Here is a 17,623-nt window from a genome sequence, read left to right as displayed (position 1 = left end):
AGCTGTTAATACTGAAGATATTTCAAATATTATTTTTTCTTGTCATAACTTAATGAAGTCCTGACGCTTTCTCACAATACCTTCAGAGCACGTGCACTGGTGTGCCACATTGAAAGTCAAGTTCCAGCTATTATTTTGCTTTTCAAATCTTTAGCTATCATCCATACATTCCACAGCTGTGCAAAGTTTAGTGATCAGTTGCTTGATACTTACTGCTTGACAAGACCCTCTCCAAGGCCACAAATTTGCAAGGATTTCTCCTGAAGGGCTGCATTAAATGAGCAGGAAATGCTTGCAAGAATTTTGTCCTAACTTGTTATCTCCCCCCTTTTTTTCCCCCCTAGCTTCCTTTAAACTATTTCCTTTTTTAGTTACTTTCATTAAATTTCTTCTTATTCATTGCCTGATTCTTTATGCAGAAGATGTACTAAATACTCTAATTAAAAGAAAGCCATCTGCCCAGCTACAGTGTACAGTAATTGAGTGCTGCAATGTACATATAAATTTTAGATCACCTTCATGAAAGAAGATAAAGGTTTTAGTGCAAGCTGCAAGACTCCATATTAAGACTGAATTTTCAAAAGTACTCACTGACTCTTTTTCTCAGCACTAGCTAGTGAATTACACCACCAACTTTGTCAAGTACAACAAACTTGGGCTGCGTAGAACAATGGGCTGAGCAACATAGGCAGAGAACTTTAACCTTTGCCTTGCCTTTCTGCATGCACACTTTGAGTCCCAGCAGTAATCTGTTTAATATCATAGCAACACCCAATGGAAAGAGTGTGCATAGCAAGAAGTCACTAAGTCTGCTTTGTCAGTATAAGTCTGTGTGCTCCATGGTCACGTTCCCAGTTGTCTCAGAGAGGACTCATCATTAAATCCAGTATTAAAGCAGAATATTCTTTCAGAGCCTGCTTGAGACAGAGCGCTGCATGGTAAAGAATGACAGCTATAAAAGGAAAATAATGGTTTTTTTTTTTTAATTTTTAGGTAATCAGAAATGTGCTGGGTATTCAACATGAACAATGTTGTACATTGAAACAGGGGTCTTGATAAGATAGCATGATTATTTGCTTCTTGTTATCTTGTTTCAAGAGATACACCGAAATTGGATTTTAATGGCTATAACTTTTGGTGCTTTCTTAAGGACATGAATCAGTTCTTAGTTTCTTGAGGAAGAAAAGATGTCCATGTGAAAAGATTGTCTACTCTGTTTCTCTCATGATTGTTGTTGTCAGCTGGCATTTAGTTGCAAGGATTATTTGGGAAGTGACTATAGTAAGCATTTTAATTTACCTGAGTGCTGTTCAGATGCAGATATAGCATAATGCAGCTTGGGAAAAAAATCACTGAACCGTTAACTGAACTCGCTCAGCTATGCAGGAGGTATCTGTAAAACCCAATTTTGTCCTCGAGTTTTGGGAGGCAGATTTTGTATCTCTGAACACAGGTAGCTAGAACTTGTCACAGGGTATTTGGTCCACATAAAAGAGGCTGTTTGTGCCTTGTTCTTAGAGTAGGTCACCCTTTAAATTCATAATTAAAAGATCTGTTGTATTCATTCCTCTTCTTCTTAAGAAGCCAGGGCATAAACATGATCACCTTAGCAGTGGGGTTGATTCAAGGGATCATTTACATTTTATCCAGGGCAAAAAATTATTCATTCCTAGTTTCTTCTTGTAGATTCCGGTTAAGCTTGTACTCAGTTTCTACATCTGTGCTATGAACCTGTATTTAAACCTCTCAGCAAAGACAGAAGTGTCTTGCATGAAGCAGGAAGGAAAATCAAGTCTCTTAATGTACTTGGAAAATCACAATTATAGTCTGAAAAGGATCCTCCCAGCATCTCAGTAATTGGCATGGAAGGAGAATCATCTCTAGTTTATTGCTGTGACCTCTTTATGGATATCAGTTAAAAAACAAAGAACCAGAGAACATTAGTGAAATATGCAACACTGTTACTGACTCTGCTGCTCAAAGGCCTGATCTTAATGAGAGCAGAAATGGATCAATACTTTCAGGGTTAAATTACATTGATTTTGGATTTTCAAATGGATTTCTTTCAGGTGTGGCAGTGAACTGAAAGGGTTTTTTGCATTTTTGTTCCACATTTCTCATCCAAGCACTAATGTTCTGGTTCAGGTTTACCAGCTAATAGAAGGTTGCATGAGGCCCATCAAGAAAGAAATCATCCTGGCTGTTGGCCATGTGCTACTGGCCTGAGGCAGTGGCATTATGGACCAGACAAATCATTTTGGCAGCTCTCCTCCATCCCTGCTGTCTTCCCCTGCCGGGTTCCCTGAGATGTGATCCTGGTGATGTGTCACCATACATTCTGTGGGACGTATGTTTGTGAGATCAGCAGGTTTAGAGGATAAAATGCTCATGTGCTGCAGGGGTGGTTTAGTCTGGTTACCCAGTCATGATGGCAGATCTGGGGTAGGCAGCTTTCACATAATGTTGACCAGCCCATTAGAAAGACTGGGCACCATAGCTCTGGCTTTCATGCCAGAATAAAGTTATACCTTACCTGACTTAGTTATACCTTCCCAAAGAGTTATTTCAAACATTAATTTTCACTAGAGAGCTGTTTTTCAACTAGTTGTTTTTTCTTGGCAAATGAGATGTAAATGCAGTTAAATTTTTTTAAATTTGTTTTTTGTTGTTAGGTTTGGAGTTTTTTTATTGTTCTTGTAAGTCAGAAAAATGTTACACAAGATTAAGGGCTGTATACCTGAATATTTGAGCCTAGCCAAGAGTCACACATCTCAGCTAGCCCAGACCAACAATGAAGCAGGAAAGCAATGCTACAGCTGGAAGGAAAGGAGGGCACACAGGGCCCTTTGGAGGCTCTGTCCTTTGTACCTTCTGAAAGCAAAAACACATCCATCCTTCTTTGACTTTTGAACTTCATTTACTGTTGTTTCTTAAAAATTGTTGAACTGAGCACTTGTAGCTCCAGACCCCTCTGCTTCAACCCAGTCACAATGTAAAGGTTATTTTCTGTCACTTGAAACATTTTGATGGTCAGTTGTGTGTAGTGCCTAGGTAAATTGAGCATCGCTGTGTCTGTGTTAATGAATCATTCTCATTAAGGGGCCTTTTCCCCTTAACTCCTTGGCTTCAACTGCTTGGCTTCATTCCACTCCAGAAGGAATTGCTCCACTCTCTTGCTTGCTCAACTAATAAGCATTTCATGATGTTCAGTCTTACATTTACAGTACAAAATAATTGGTTGTTCCATAAATAATTAGTTAATGTCTTTGCATTTCTTTCAGACTGAGAAAGCACAGTCATCTGCAGAAATCTGCAAAATCTCAATTCTTGGCAGATTCCATATCAACTTCATAAATATTCTGAGTAGCTTGGAGTGATTATTATTTTAGTGGGTTTTATTTGTGAAAGGTTTTTTTGTTTTCCCTTTATTAGTGCTGCTATCCTGAGATAAATAGACCCACACAGCCTAGTGGTATATTTTCATCCTATAGAGAATTCAGCCTCATGTGAAACTAATGGTATAGGCCTTGTATGGCCACGCTGAAAGTCAGCAAATGAATTCTGTATTGCTCTAAATCTCCATCGAGATGTGAAGAGCACTACTAATAATGCAGGTAGCTCTCTCTCTGTCTTTCTGTACTGCATCTATTTTTTATGGTGAATAGGAGACTTCATATGAAATCCTGCTAATTTTTGACATTTTGCAATCACTGAATTAAATTAAAATTTCCTAGCTCGTCTCTCAGTAACAAGTTGGCTTCTGTTTGGATGGGCAAGTTTAGGGAATGATATTCACACAGCTTTTGTTCATGTCCTGGTATCCTTGGATGTTTTTAAATAACTTCATTTTTCTCTTTCTGAATAAATGCAAAAATTTAACAAGTTCTTACTTTTCTCTCTGGACTTTCACAGGAACCTGCCTCAATTGCAGTAATTATCCTCTGCTGATATATCCATTCTACTCCCTCACAGCATTTTCTAGTTGTTATAGTATTTCCTAAATTTCATTTGAGTTGTCAGAGGACATTGGGCCAGTTACTTTCTCAAAGAAAATTTAAAGCAAGTGAGACACATGAATGCTACATTACATGGTCAAGAATCTTCCTTTTGTTATTACTAATTTAATTACAAATACCTGACAAGCAGAAAGAAGTGAGAATTATTATCCCTGTGTACATTAAGAACCCCACAAGTATCAAGTGACTATCATTTTTATACTGACTTTTACTAGAGTAAGAATTCTTAAATAGAAAGAAATTATCTGCAGCAATACAGATGTATTTGCAAATACCTCATATCTTGCTTTAATGATTACTGGGCATGCTTCTTTATTTTTTCTTTTTGAAAGTGTTCCAAGCACTGCATTTTCATGGACTCATTTCACCAAAATCAATTAATATTTTCTGCCTCTCTCCTTAGTTTAACTATTTCTGTTAGAGCATCTCTCAGGTTCTTGCATCACAGAGAGTAAATTCAAATAGTTAACCTTTGCTTCTAAGCCTAAGTAGACTTAGAACTCGGAATACTCTATTTAGAGCAACATGTTTTCTAGGATATTGTGCCTTAATGGTGATGAAGGAAGAGTATTCCAATTGAGGGTTAACTGTGTACTGGATATTAACAACATTTTCCACTGTTTTTCTCTTAGTATATGAACAAATACAATCTTGTTTGTCATTAGCAATGCTCTAAATTGCTTTTCTGAGTGAATGAACTTAAAATGTTTTGTTTGATAGCTTTTTAGACCCTGTCTCCTGGTGTTTTATCTTTTCTTATTTAATTCTCTGTTCATTTATATAGATAAACTTGAAAAACTCTTTCAAATAATTCTTCTTGGGGCATTTGCATAGCTGTCTATATATATGTATATGTTTTTGATATTTTTAACTAGATAAAACAGCAGCCAAAACTATAGACCACGTATTGGTTTGTAGATATCTTAAAACATTTGTTGAATGCTACAGAGAACTCAGAATAAAGGGGATTCTGCTAGATTTTCTACTGGTAATACTCAGTGAAACTAGCTTAAAAAGAGGGTTATCTTTTATGTATTGTTATCCTTAAAAAATTTCTTTCCCAGATTTTCTCACTTGTATTCTCAGTTCCTTTCATGTATATGATGTTAATGTTATCTGAATCTCTTATATTGTCTACCTGAATTCTAAGAATTAGGGTTTGTAAATACTTCCATTGCTGTCTGCACTATATAAATTATTCCTCATTGTATCAGAAAATATGATCCTTGTAAAGACCTTCATAAAAAGTAACAGTTAAACAAATTTTCTACTTATTTTTCTCATTTCCAATTTCTGGATGTCATTTTTTTATGGAATTGCTGTTATCTTTCACTTTCTGCGCTCCATAAAGACCCAAACTCAGCTCATTGTTCGCAGAAATTTCTTTTACATCGCAAACCCTCTGAATATTCTTTTAACTTCTGTTGGTTTCATCTTCTTTGCAAGTCTTCATCTTTGACAAACAGCTAAAATCTTTAACTCCTGTTTGAGTCTTGGTGATGACCATGAGTCCTCTGTGTCCCCTGTCCTGCTTGGGGCCGCACGTGCTTCCCATGGCCCCAGCAGTGTGCAGGCGCTGTCCCAAGCTCAGCTCTCTCTGACAAACAGTTCTGTGCAGAATGGGCTCTGTGGACCTTTGGCTGGGGTTGTTGGATGTTAAGAGGTGTCTGGGTGGTGTGTACAGCTCTCAGGAGAGAGGGTCCCTCAGGAAATAGTTTCATTTTTCAGATAATCACATGTTGTTTAAGATCACATAGACTTTGCAGCAGATGGTCATAAAGATGGACTTTCTAACCAAGAAACTGCAGAATGTGTACTGAGTTATTGGAAAATAGAAAACCTTTTGCTTAGAAAGCAGTTCCCTGTTTAGATCTCAGTGACTTTGGTTTTTGGCCCGTGCAGTCTTCTGTGATGTGGCCAAAACCTCATCCCTGCTCCATGTTCTGTCCTCCCTTTTATACTCACAGCTGTCAAACACCACCAGCAGAGTCTCCTGGCTTTACCCTCCTTCCACTACTTGGTCAAACATCATTTGTAGTTAATCCAAGATGTACCAACTCTTCAGCAATAGATTTCCAATAGCTTTTGACTTCACCTGAAATCAAGTGTTTCTTGGACTTTCAAAGTTTCCTTCCTTTCAAAGACAGCCTTTAAAATCTGATGATACTTGTTTTGCTTCATGGCATTCTTAAAAATTTCAAATGTGAAGTGTTGTCATTTTGTTCCACTGAACAAGATGGGGTTCTCTCTCTTTAGCTCCTTTGGGTTTTTTTTTATTTCTTCAGAATTAAGTTTACATAACCTTCAGTTGTTCTTATGGTGCTGGCATTGCTGTAGGTGCTTCTGGTTCCATACCGCATATTTCCATGTCCTGATGCAAAGATACATTCCAATTTCCTAGGTCTCTTGGATCTTAAAGATTGTATATTCTTTAGATTCTTTAAAGGCAAGGGTTGTTTTTCTAAAAAGCAAAAAAGAAAAATTCCTATCTAGTCAAGATTTTATGTCATTTCCATTTAGTTCAAAAAAGACTCCCTTTGGTTAGGAGGATACGGACATATTTATTTACTCGGTAAATCCCAGTAGTTGGTAGACACTAATGTCCTGGAGGAATGAGGCTGAGCCAATTTGTATTAAAGATATTAAGAGGTGTGTATCAGTGCTAAACCATGTAATTTGAGCTCATGAGGAAAGCTGTGTGAGAGAAGACAGAATGTTGCCATCATCTAAAGCCTGCTTTTCCAAAAATACATGAAGTTGTTGATGATGGGGACAGTGTCAAAGATCTGAAGAGCTTCATATTTATGTTGGGTTTCATTTGATCTTGTACTGGTCTGTAAGTTCCTAGGAAAAGAGCTGTATCTTTTTGTATTTCAAAAAGCTATATGATCAAATGCTGAGTTTCGTTATCTAGCTGTATAATTAGGGAGAAAGTCTTTTACAGTGTTGGGGTTTTTGTATTACTTTGTAACTAGAGATAACAAAAAATGCATAAGATCAGTTTGTTTGTGATATCACAGTAATTCAGGTTATGATGTATAAAATAGCATTACTGCAGTTTGGATCAAAATCTTCCACATGGTTTATAAGAATGAAAGTTAGAGAACAATATGGTATATAAATGAGAAAAGATTATTCCTTTTTTTTCTTCCTGCCACAGGAGGACCTATCGTATCTTTCCTAAGATTTCTAAAAGTCTGCAGCATAAACAGAATTGCATTCCTTTCTCATTCATAATATCTAGTGACAATGAAGTCTGCCACAGTTTATCTAAACTTATTTTAATGTATACTTTTCTTTTTTTCTTTTCACTCATGGGCGTTTTTCGCTGTTAAGAGTGACTATGTAAATCTTCTAATTCAGAAAATCCATTCCCTTTATGGGAAATGGTGGATATATTTGCTTAAGCATAAAGAAGTCCCTTCTGTATGCTACTGCTGCATACCCAGCCCAGCTGAGAGTGTGTGCACTGAATTCTGTCTTGCCTCATACATCAGCAGGAGAAGTGTCGACAAGTTTCTGGTCCAGGGACAGGGCTGTTCCTCGGATGCGCCTGTAAAATCCAAGACAAGCCAGACGAGTTGCGCAGGTGTTATGGCAGGCAAAATTTATGAGCCAGAAAGATTCACAGCTTGAATTTCAGATTGTTTAGGTCTGAAGGGCTGGCAATTTAAAACAAAGCAATGCAAATAAATAAAAAACATGCAAATCAGAGCGTGAAACAATGTGGAACATTGCAAAGTTATTTGTGCATGATTCAGATTTCAGGGAGTAATTCTGCTTTTGCATCAGCTGTGGCCAGCAGTGGCACAACTCCTCCTGTTTCTTCCTCTCCTGCATTACTTTATTAGTCCCTTCAGGACACTTTAAATGATGGAGTACATCTGCTTTGCAGACCTTACTGCTGCAGTATGGTGTTGTCACACCTGAGCCAACTAGTTTAAAAGTCATTTAAAAAGCCAACTTGAGCAAGGCTGAGCACAGACGAACCACTTGAGCTCATAGTGTGTTATGCTCAATAATAATAATACCCAGCAAGTGGTTTGCATGATCTCGTGGTTTTTTTAACTGAGGAAAATTATTTCTCTTTCAGGCCTTTTATAGAAGATATCTTCCCTTCCTCCTCCCTCCCTCACACTTTTCCACTTGCTTACACATTGAACACTTCTAAATTCAAAGTGTAGAGAAATTTATGTCAGAAGCTTCCATCTTCTTTACCTTTACCCTGTAAATTCCAATTAAGCTGAACAAAAAAGTTTTATTGAAGCTTAACAATGTGCAAATAGATATTTTTTGACACACTCCTTTGTGCATCTGTATTTCAACCAGAAGTGGAAGCCTCTGGGAATGGACTTTTCAGATGTCCCAATAAAATTGGAGTATTGAATTTTCACATGTTTTAGAACACCCCTGTAACTCAACAAACATCCAGGAGAGGTGCCTTGAAGTGTCCTTGGGTGGCAGACAGCCTTATGGAGGCTTTCAGCTGGGTTTGTCCTATCAGGGCTGGCACAGAGAGTTTTCTACAGAGACATTTTCATCGGCAGAGCATGTGAAAAATTTGGTAGCTGGGAAGAGAGGATTTGTATCCAAACTTCTGAGTACTTGTCTGAACAGAAGTCATCCTGCAGGTGCTTGGTGTGTCCTTAAGCATTTTGGGAAATATTTGGCAGTGATGTCTTTGGGAAGGACTTGGTAGTGAGTAAGGGGGTGGCACTGGAAGGGGAATACAAATATAAGGGGAAAAATTACACAATTGTCCTCCCTTTGTAGTCTTGTCTTTCTGCCACACTGTCTCCCTCCCTCCCTCCAAAAGTAAAACTGTCCCTGGCACCAGAGGAGCATAGAGGACTCTTCTGCAGGCTTTTCCCCCTCTGCATGAAGTCACACAGTGTGTGACGTAGCGAGTGAAGATATTTCCCTTTGAGATTCATCCTGACAAAGTAAGATCAGAGGTACCACAATAGCCCTTTCCATATGTTTTGAATGCCAGAACCTTCTCTCTCCCTTCCCCATATGTTTTGAATACCTCAAGGTATTCAAGTAAGTATGCAAGGAGCCTCTTGCCTACTTGAAGTCTCTCTTTCACCCTTCTCCTTGGATGGTGCTGCAAAACACAGAGAGAAGCAATTCAGCCTTGAAAGCACTGGAGGAGCAGAAGGCTAAGATTCTATTTGGTTTTTTATTTGTTTGTCCCAGCAACGATGTCATTGTGCTGGTCAGCAGTCCTGAGGAGCTGTAAAAGCCCCATTTCTTAGTCATTTCTCTGAGTCTTTCTTTTTTGAATGGCAGCATTTGATCACAAGATCATAGAAAGGTCTTTCCCAGGTTCAATCACAGGAACTTGAAAGAAGGGGAAAGCAGCCTACATTTCACTTGGGCTGCCTCAGTGTCTATGATGTGTCTGCAATTTATCTTCTACAATGTAAGAGACATCAAGAGGGAGGGGAAAGGTGATGGATATCTGATTTTACATTTGTCCTTTCTGTTTAAGCTCATTAAAGCAGCATTTTATATGTAGCCTTTACCCTACCACCCAGTATATAATCTCTGTATATAGTATTTTTGGAATTGCTGCTGTTCAGCAAAGAAAAAGAAACCAAAAAAATAAAAAGAGAGAGAGAGAAAAAGAGCAAAGGAGTAATTTTACTTTTAGATTGCACAGATATGGTAGGAAAAATAACTTTCAAACGCCAAGTTTAGCAATCCTTACTTCACACAAGACTTTTACATTTCAAAAAATGCAGATTTTAATGACAAAAGAAATCCTCCCAAAACAACTAAAAAGGTATATATCCCAGTTGCATTGGTTGCTCTTCATTTACAGTATATATTACTGAATATAATCAGCATCCTTCTCTATTAGGTTACTGATTGCACAATGAATTCACTGATTCTGAGCCTTTTGTTCCTCTTTTTCCTTCCTTTTCCCTCTTCATTTTCTTTTTTCCTTTTTTTCCCCCCCATTCTTCCCCTTCTCCCATCTTCCCCTCCTTCTCCCTCTATCCCCCTTCCAGTAAATACTCTAACTTTGTGACCAAATGTGAAGCTTTTTAGTTCAGAGCTTATACTATTAAAATATGAAATATGCATTCAAATTAAGAAAATATGACCCAGCAGCTTCCTAACTCTATTCTTGTCTGGATTTCCCTTTCCAACCTCACCCATGGTAACAGCATCATGAATGAGCACCTGCCCTCCAAAGAAATTCTTCATCAGCTGAATTTTACATTACAGTGTAATGAAAACTTCAGCATTTGGAATTTTCAAAAGAAGCCTGGTAGCACAGGAGTAAATATATTGCAAGAGCCTGCATTTCACTGATGTAGGAGTTGATGTCATTGGTTATTTTCATCTCTAATTTATCTTATTTCAGCCTACCCTCCAGGGGGGCTCTAATAGAAACCAGGGAAAACTGAGCTGGATTCTTTGAAAGCATTCTTCTTGAATGTGAGCAGTAGCACCAAGAAATTTACTTTTGCCTTAGGAGGCTTTAATTCCAGCAGGTATGTGGTGGATGGGAGTTTAGGCTGAGCAGTTCATTTTCCATATGAGTTATCTTTACTTCAGCATACTGCATGTAATGTAAGAAGAAAAGATCATTAAAAATTATTAATCATTAAAAATATGTATTTTTTGTGTGATTAACGTGTTGGTAGGCATTTTTTAATTTATATATGTTTTGCCTGCCTGTAATTTCAACCAAATAGTCCTTTTGTGCATAGCATGACCCAGGTTGCTGATATAGGATTGTATATTAGGACCTGCATCCAGAGTGCGATTTAGTTTCAGTACTAAGAAAATAAGAGATGTAGATAGGAAATAATAGGTGAAGGTGGGAAATATGGAAGATATTGGGATTGGGATGTGCCTTGAATTTAAAGGTTTTTTTGTTTTCCCAAGACATTGCTTGTTTGCTGGCTTTGGAAGAGTAAAAAGTATTCAGTACCCCTAGCAACATACAGAAGGGGTGGTCTGAATCAAGATTCTGCTGTTCTGATCATTTTGTGTGATCATTGACTCCAGAAGGTTTTTCTGAATGCCAGAGTAGTGACATAAAGGAGGCTTATTCTGTAAGTGTGTTGCATATTACTCCTCTGATATCTGTTACTAATTTAACATTTTGGGCTTTTTTTGAATTAGTTCGAGGGAGAGGTATGTCAGTCCCAATAATTTTCAGGGATACTTAGGTATTGAAATCTTTTAGGCTTAATTGAAACTATTGACTATTAATCAACATTAGTGTAACTAAGTGTATGAAAATTAATAGATAGAGCCAGACTGTCAGACCTAGGAAATAAAACTGTTTCTTCATCCAGCAAAAACAACTTGGAAGCTGAAAGCTTCTATTTGTCACACAAGAAAGATCAGCTCAGGGTCAGGAAAAAGATCCACCCTTCCTTTAACTCAAGAGTTTCAAAAAGATGCTAATTATATTGATTTTGATAGTTTTTTTGTTCAACAGATGTTCTTCTCCTAGGAAATACATAGGGACCACCAACATACTTCAAACAGACCCCCAGAAAAGAGCAGTCACCACATAATGGCTTTCAGTCATCACTGATGTGTCTGAATCAATGGCTAATTTGTTATCTCATTACCATTTCTCATGCATCACATCCTGTACCTAGCAGTGAACATGAAAACATTTCTGCCTGATTGCTGCATATCTTCCAATAACAAACACAGACTTAATTCTATTTATTTGCATGCTTCTAACCTTTTGCAGGGGGAAAACAATATAGGCAGAGACTAGTGGTAACTGCTGTGCAAGATTGCCATTGTAATTAGCCCATTTCCTGGGAACACAATGATTCCCAAGCAGTCCAGTCTCAATCTGAAACCTGTAATAGTGCCCTAAGGAGGTATTGGGAATGGCTTTAGCCAGCACAAGTACATTTAATAAAACTAAGTGTGGCTGTCAGAACTTACAAACACTAGTTAAGAAATCAAAGTAACTCTGTTATCTAACACAGCTGGTGGATTCCAGACTGGGGTGGTTTATGTGCAGCGCCTAAGAGGGATGTGGCAGGGGAAGATTAGGGAGGGGAAGACACGATGCCAAGTTCATTGGGATGTCAGTCCTACTACAACTATGAGCAGAGACCTTTGGAAACCAGACATCATGCTTTCTGCGAGGGAGTTCAGCTGTTAGGAATATAGTATGCTTAGTCTTTGGTTTGATCTACATTTTAAAATTATTTTTAGTTTCTTAAGCTGCTGCTTTGTTGGCAAGAACTGGTTTAACCTGTACAAGCAGCTACTCGGGAGACAGCTGAGTGCATCTCAGTTTCCTTGCACCTTGCAGAGAGTATCTCGATGAATCATCGGTTGTCCATCACTCCTCCCTGTTCCCAGCAGGCTTAGTGCAGTGTGTCTTCCCTGCAGCTAGCGTTGCCTTGCTGTCACCATCTCTTTTATGCCAGCATTTCAAAAATTTCCTCCATGGGTTTTGAGCAGCCTCAGCTGCACAGAGCTTCTTGTAAATACAATCCTGCATCTCCATGTGCTGTGCCTGCAGCACTAGATCAGACACTGTCTGCATCTTGTCACTTATCCTCTCCTGAAGGAAGGGTTTTGCTGGATGATGACACAGCACAGATTCCTCCACTCTGGGTAGGCAGACTGTGCACCAATGACTTTGACCTAGAGCCTGTCTGCTGTGTCCTTTTCTCAATGCAGAGTCAACACTGCTTAGTGTTTTAGCCTGTTTAGCCTAGACAGCAGAAACCTTCTGTTTTCTTATAGCCTCTTTTGATAACCAGTTTTTGTCATTGGAGATAAATCCATGTGACAGTTACCTGTGTTGGTATATCCCTTTTGTGTGGGCTTTTCAAGTTCTGATACATGTGAAATATGCTGACTTGAATATGCCTTGCATTGTTGCTTTTTGTAGATGAAGATACAGTCCAACAGCCTAGGAAAATCTGAGTCGTGCTCCCACCTGTCATGCCAGAATTGTTGGCAAGCCCATTTTCCATTAAAGCTGATTCTCTCAGGATTGTGTGTATGTATGAAGATATATATAGAGTTTATTTTCCCCCTGAAATCTCATTGATGACCTTGATTGAGAAAGGTTTCTTAGCACATACTTAAATAACCCTACTCAAATTTTAAATAAATGCTTGATTTTTTTTTATCTGAATAGCAGTGGTCTCCCGAGTCTGAACCTTCTGTATGTAGATTAAAAGAGTATTTGGGTAAGAGCAAAGTTCATTCTCTAACATCTGCCAAGGTTTTGAATGACGGTTTTTATCTTTCTCTTAAAGACAAATGAAACTTAAAGAAATTTGGATAGATCAAAATCAATTTGCTTGAATTGGTTGAGCAAGCCAAGAACTCCTCTGAATCGCCAAATCTTTAGATGCATATTGACATCCACTTACAGTGAAAACAGTTCTGTTCTTTTTATACTCAGAATGCTTTGGACATTTTTGTTTGCTCAATATGCATCTCTATTTCCATTCTGTTCAATGTCCCTAGTATTTTACCATCTTACAAATTAATTAGCCCACAGAATAATATACAGAAAATCTTTGGCCATTTGGCAGCAAAGGTGAGACTAAACAAGAGAATGCAGGAAGTTTGGAGTATTTGGAGTATTAATGCATAGCTTTTTCATATACTTTATCACTAATGGAGCTCAAAAGAAATCTGGTTTTTAATCCTACATCTTAGTTCAAGCTCATTAACTCTTCTTAAAGTCAGATTGTGTTCATTTTGATGGTTTTGATGGATATTATTTTGGTTTTAGTGATTATAAATCTGTTTTCCTAGGTAATCCATTTTAAGGAATTAATATTCCTGATATTTTACTGTTGCGTTCTGATTTTTGAGAGCACTGCTGCCTGCATCTTCCTTCTGCATACTGCTTTTAATTTGTTGGCATATGCTTTTGTGCTGAAATACCTGTCTTTTGGAATTAGATCTCAGCTGAGCTGGATAGGGAATTGAGCCATGAATGTTAACATTCACTTGCCTAGTTCATTTTTACAGGCTTCTGCAACTGAGCTTAGCTCTTAGCAAAGGGCTTGTGTTCCTTTCAAGAGGATATCCTTTTGCTCTTGTGGCACTTTAAAGGTCTGTCCCTAGTATCTGCCAAAACCAAAATAACAATTCCTAAGGTATTTCCTGTTTTCTCGTGTTAAGAGCTCAAAAGCATCTATCAACTTAAAACAGTTCCTCCTCTTCCGTGCTAACTTTTAAAAGTTGTGTCAGTCTTAGAAACATCCAGTTTTCAGAAAGTCCCCTTGACTTTGACATCCTGATAGATTTTTCTTTTAATATTTGGTCTTTAGTTTCATTCTTTTTGATGTGCATTGTAATTTTTTCACTTCTTGTTGCCTATTTGCAAAACTCTATTCCAGCTCAAAGCTCTATTCCAGACAAAAAGATAGTCTTTAAGATGCTCAATCTCCTCCTTTGTCAAAATTGGAAACATGCTTAAGACTTTTGCCAGATCCTGGATTTAATTTCCTGGTTAAAGGACTTCACCTTCTTTTTTTTTTTTTTTCCTAATTTTTTTTTACTCTTATTTGCCTTTAAATAGTTCGCTTCTTTCCCTACGCACTGAGATGACAGTTCTGAGAATGTCTTTGGGCTTGTGAGCTCACAGGAAGTAGATGCTGGGGAATAAGCACTTAGTGGCATCATCCCTGCTTTCCCATGGCTCTTATTGCTTGGTTCAGAGAAAAGATTCTTATCTACTCTATTTATGTTCTTCATTATAATTATTGGCTTTTTTCACTGTACAAAAATAAAAAGGGGTAAGTTTGGAATCTCTGACCCCTAGATTCTAAGTAGTATCATTTTAACAGCCCACAAAAAAACATTTTTCCTCCTGAGACTCTGCTTGTCAGAGTCCAATACTCTCTAATCTGGTTCCTTCAGACATTTCACATGAGAAGAGTTCCAGATTTGTTTAAAGATACTTGACATTATGTGGGGTTGTGATTTAGAAGAGCAAGACACTGAAACTACAACACAAGCATGACATGGCAGTTGTTTTACCCAAAAGAATCAGAATAGAAGCATGATTCCCAGGGCCAGTCTTAGGCTGCACTATCATGATGCTGAACATTCCCAGCCACTGCAGTGGAGCATGTGGCTCAAAGCCAGCTCAAACCTTTTGCTAATTTTTTTTTTCTCCCAAATTTCTCTTATTAGCTGCCTGTATGTTATACTTTACATGGGCCTGAAATTTTCCTGTGTGGTTCAGAAGGACATTTACATCCTTTGGATTGAGTCAGGGAACTCCATTTACACAAACAGGTGGTCTACTCAAGTGATGATTCTCTTTCTCTAAAACAAAGGGCCCTTTACCTTGTGGGTGTCATTTGTGTTGGGTTCAGTTCAGCTTTCTTAACAAGGCAGTGGTTGCCTGTATATCCTTCATGAACATCATGAGCACATACCTCACCTGTGCCCATCTCCTAGCCCAAGGATGATCAGCTCCTGGTCAGTGATTTTTCTGCTCCCACCTCAGGCCAGCACTAGTGATCATTGATGTTGCACAGCGAACTTAATCTGATCATCACATGTATGACCAGCCCTCTTGCCTGGTTCCACTGAGGGTGACCAGGGGTGACATATTCCCCACATATGGCTTAGGGGAATGCTGATGAGCTCAGAAGCCTCCCTGGGCTCATTTCTGTTGGTTTGCTTTGTGGGGTTCACCCCATCATCGTTTACATAAGCACTGGTGATAACTTCTGTACGAAGATGTTGTCTCTGGTGTCCCTTTTCTTAATCTGCTGCCTTTCTTTGCCCAAGGAGAGTCCATGGCTCAGTGAAGTGCCTCTTTGGCATGCCACTCAAAGGACAGCAGCTTTCCTCAATCCTGCTTGCTCCACATATCCTTGCAGACATGGAGCATCAGAAGACTACTCTGATGGTCATTGAGATGGTTGGCCCTGCACGTGACCACCACAGCAACCTCTTGATATCATGAGTTGCCACACTACCTTACTTCTTGAGCCCCATAGAACCACAGACCCCTCTTGCTGGCACAGAACTCACCAAGCTCCTCATCCTTGTAGCTCTAAGAAAACTTGGTGAGTGCCAGTCCTGTCCTACAAACTGTGGCCAAACAAACTGTTAAATCTCTTCTGGTCTGAGACAGCAGGTCTGAGGCAGCAGGACTGTTCAATGTTCTAATGCCAAATGTACAGTTTTGAAGATATTTGATGTTGCACTGGATTTTGATTTGTAACATTCATGTAGCAATATGTGGAAATCCCAACACAAGCATGATACAGCAGTACACAGGTATTGCTGTAATATGTAAGATTGAACTACAATACAAACCTGATTCCAAATGCCCATGGTTTTTTGCTCCACCATCACAAAGAGGGATGTTTTGTCTTTATTAAAGAAGTCCCAAACACAGAATAAAAAAGAAGCCTGGAAATCTTTAGACGGCCTGCCTATTGAGGCAGTCTTACTATTTGTTTCCTAACAGTTTACAGTCTTCTGCTTATTTGTAAGAATTGGTGTTGCAATATTTTTTTTTCCTATACATAGGTCTCATTTTAGCCACTATTTCTGAAAGAAAATTCTTTAAATTTCACTAAAATCAAGTCCTGAAGTTGTTGGGGGAAGAGGAGAGCCTGCATAATGCCCGGAGTTATTTGGAGATTGAGAGTCAAAGACTCTAGGGTAATTGTGCGTGACATTTCAGATCTGAGATCTGTCTGCTTTGGGAAGGGGGACAGCTCACTTGAAACATTTCCCAGGATCAAAGCTTTTTCTGGCTCCATCAGGAGTTTCAGGTTTAAATGGCAATTCAGTCAGATGTGTTTTGTGCCATCAGCATGTGGATGCCAGCTCAGCCGTGCAGGGACAGGGTGGCTTTGTGTGCCCTGGTGGGAAGGGCTGTGTAAGGCTGCATGTGGTTAATAGAATATAAAATACGGTTTGTACTGTTGATTTTTTAGGCACCATGATTGAAGTGAGGCAAAAGCAAAGCCATGAAAGTTAATTTTCAATTTGCCATACTAAAAAAGGAGAGAGGGGAAGTAACCTGGCTAAGATGTGGAAAACACAAACAGTGTCTGTATGAAGCTATCCTAACCTTTGCTATGCTTGTGAATAGTTTCTGTAGTCAGCTTTTAAGCTGACTAGTTTCATGGTCAGCTTTTAAGCTGCAGCCAAAATATGGAGAGCAGTGGGCATTGTGCATTCCATTTTCTGTGCCACTGTGATGGAGCCAGGGGTGTCTGAGGAGATCTCATAATGAAACATGTGAATGCTTTGAGCAGTTGAACACAGTTCAGCAGAGCAGAGCTGAACTAATGTGGACTGCCTGTTTGCCAGTAAACAGATAATTGCACTCTCTTGTTTAATTGAATTTTCATGAAAGTAAAATAGATTTTGGTAAAGTCCACCATGAAAATGTGCTCTACATGTTGATCCTCTATATAGGGGATCAAGATACATGGGGAGAGGGAGGGTGTCTATCAGACACAGATAAGGCTTGAGGTTAAATTGTTACCAAAATAATACAATTTCCACATTTTATGCAATTTATGTTTTTACACAGAGGGTTTTCCATTGCTGCTGGTGCTGTTATCAGTAGCAATCTCTTCATAGATGGATTAGAGTCAGGG

General features: G+C 38.7%; 1 protein-coding gene across 2 annotated transcripts in view; it reads left to right on the top strand.

The window, feature by feature from the left end:
* The window catches only part of RBMS3 (RNA binding motif single stranded interacting protein 3), a gene marked incomplete at its 3' end in the record, with an annotated part of 434,589 nt that overhangs the window by 297,793 nt on the left and 119,173 nt on the right, over positions 1–17,623 (top strand). The window lies entirely within an intron of this gene.

The sequence above is a fragment of the Fringilla coelebs genome (genome assembly GCF_963513975.1).
Source record: "Fringilla coelebs genome assembly, chromosome: 1".
Classification (NCBI taxonomy): Eukaryota; Metazoa; Chordata; class Aves; order Passeriformes; family Fringillidae; genus Fringilla; species Fringilla coelebs.
This window is presented reverse-complemented; position numbering and strand designations above follow the sequence as displayed.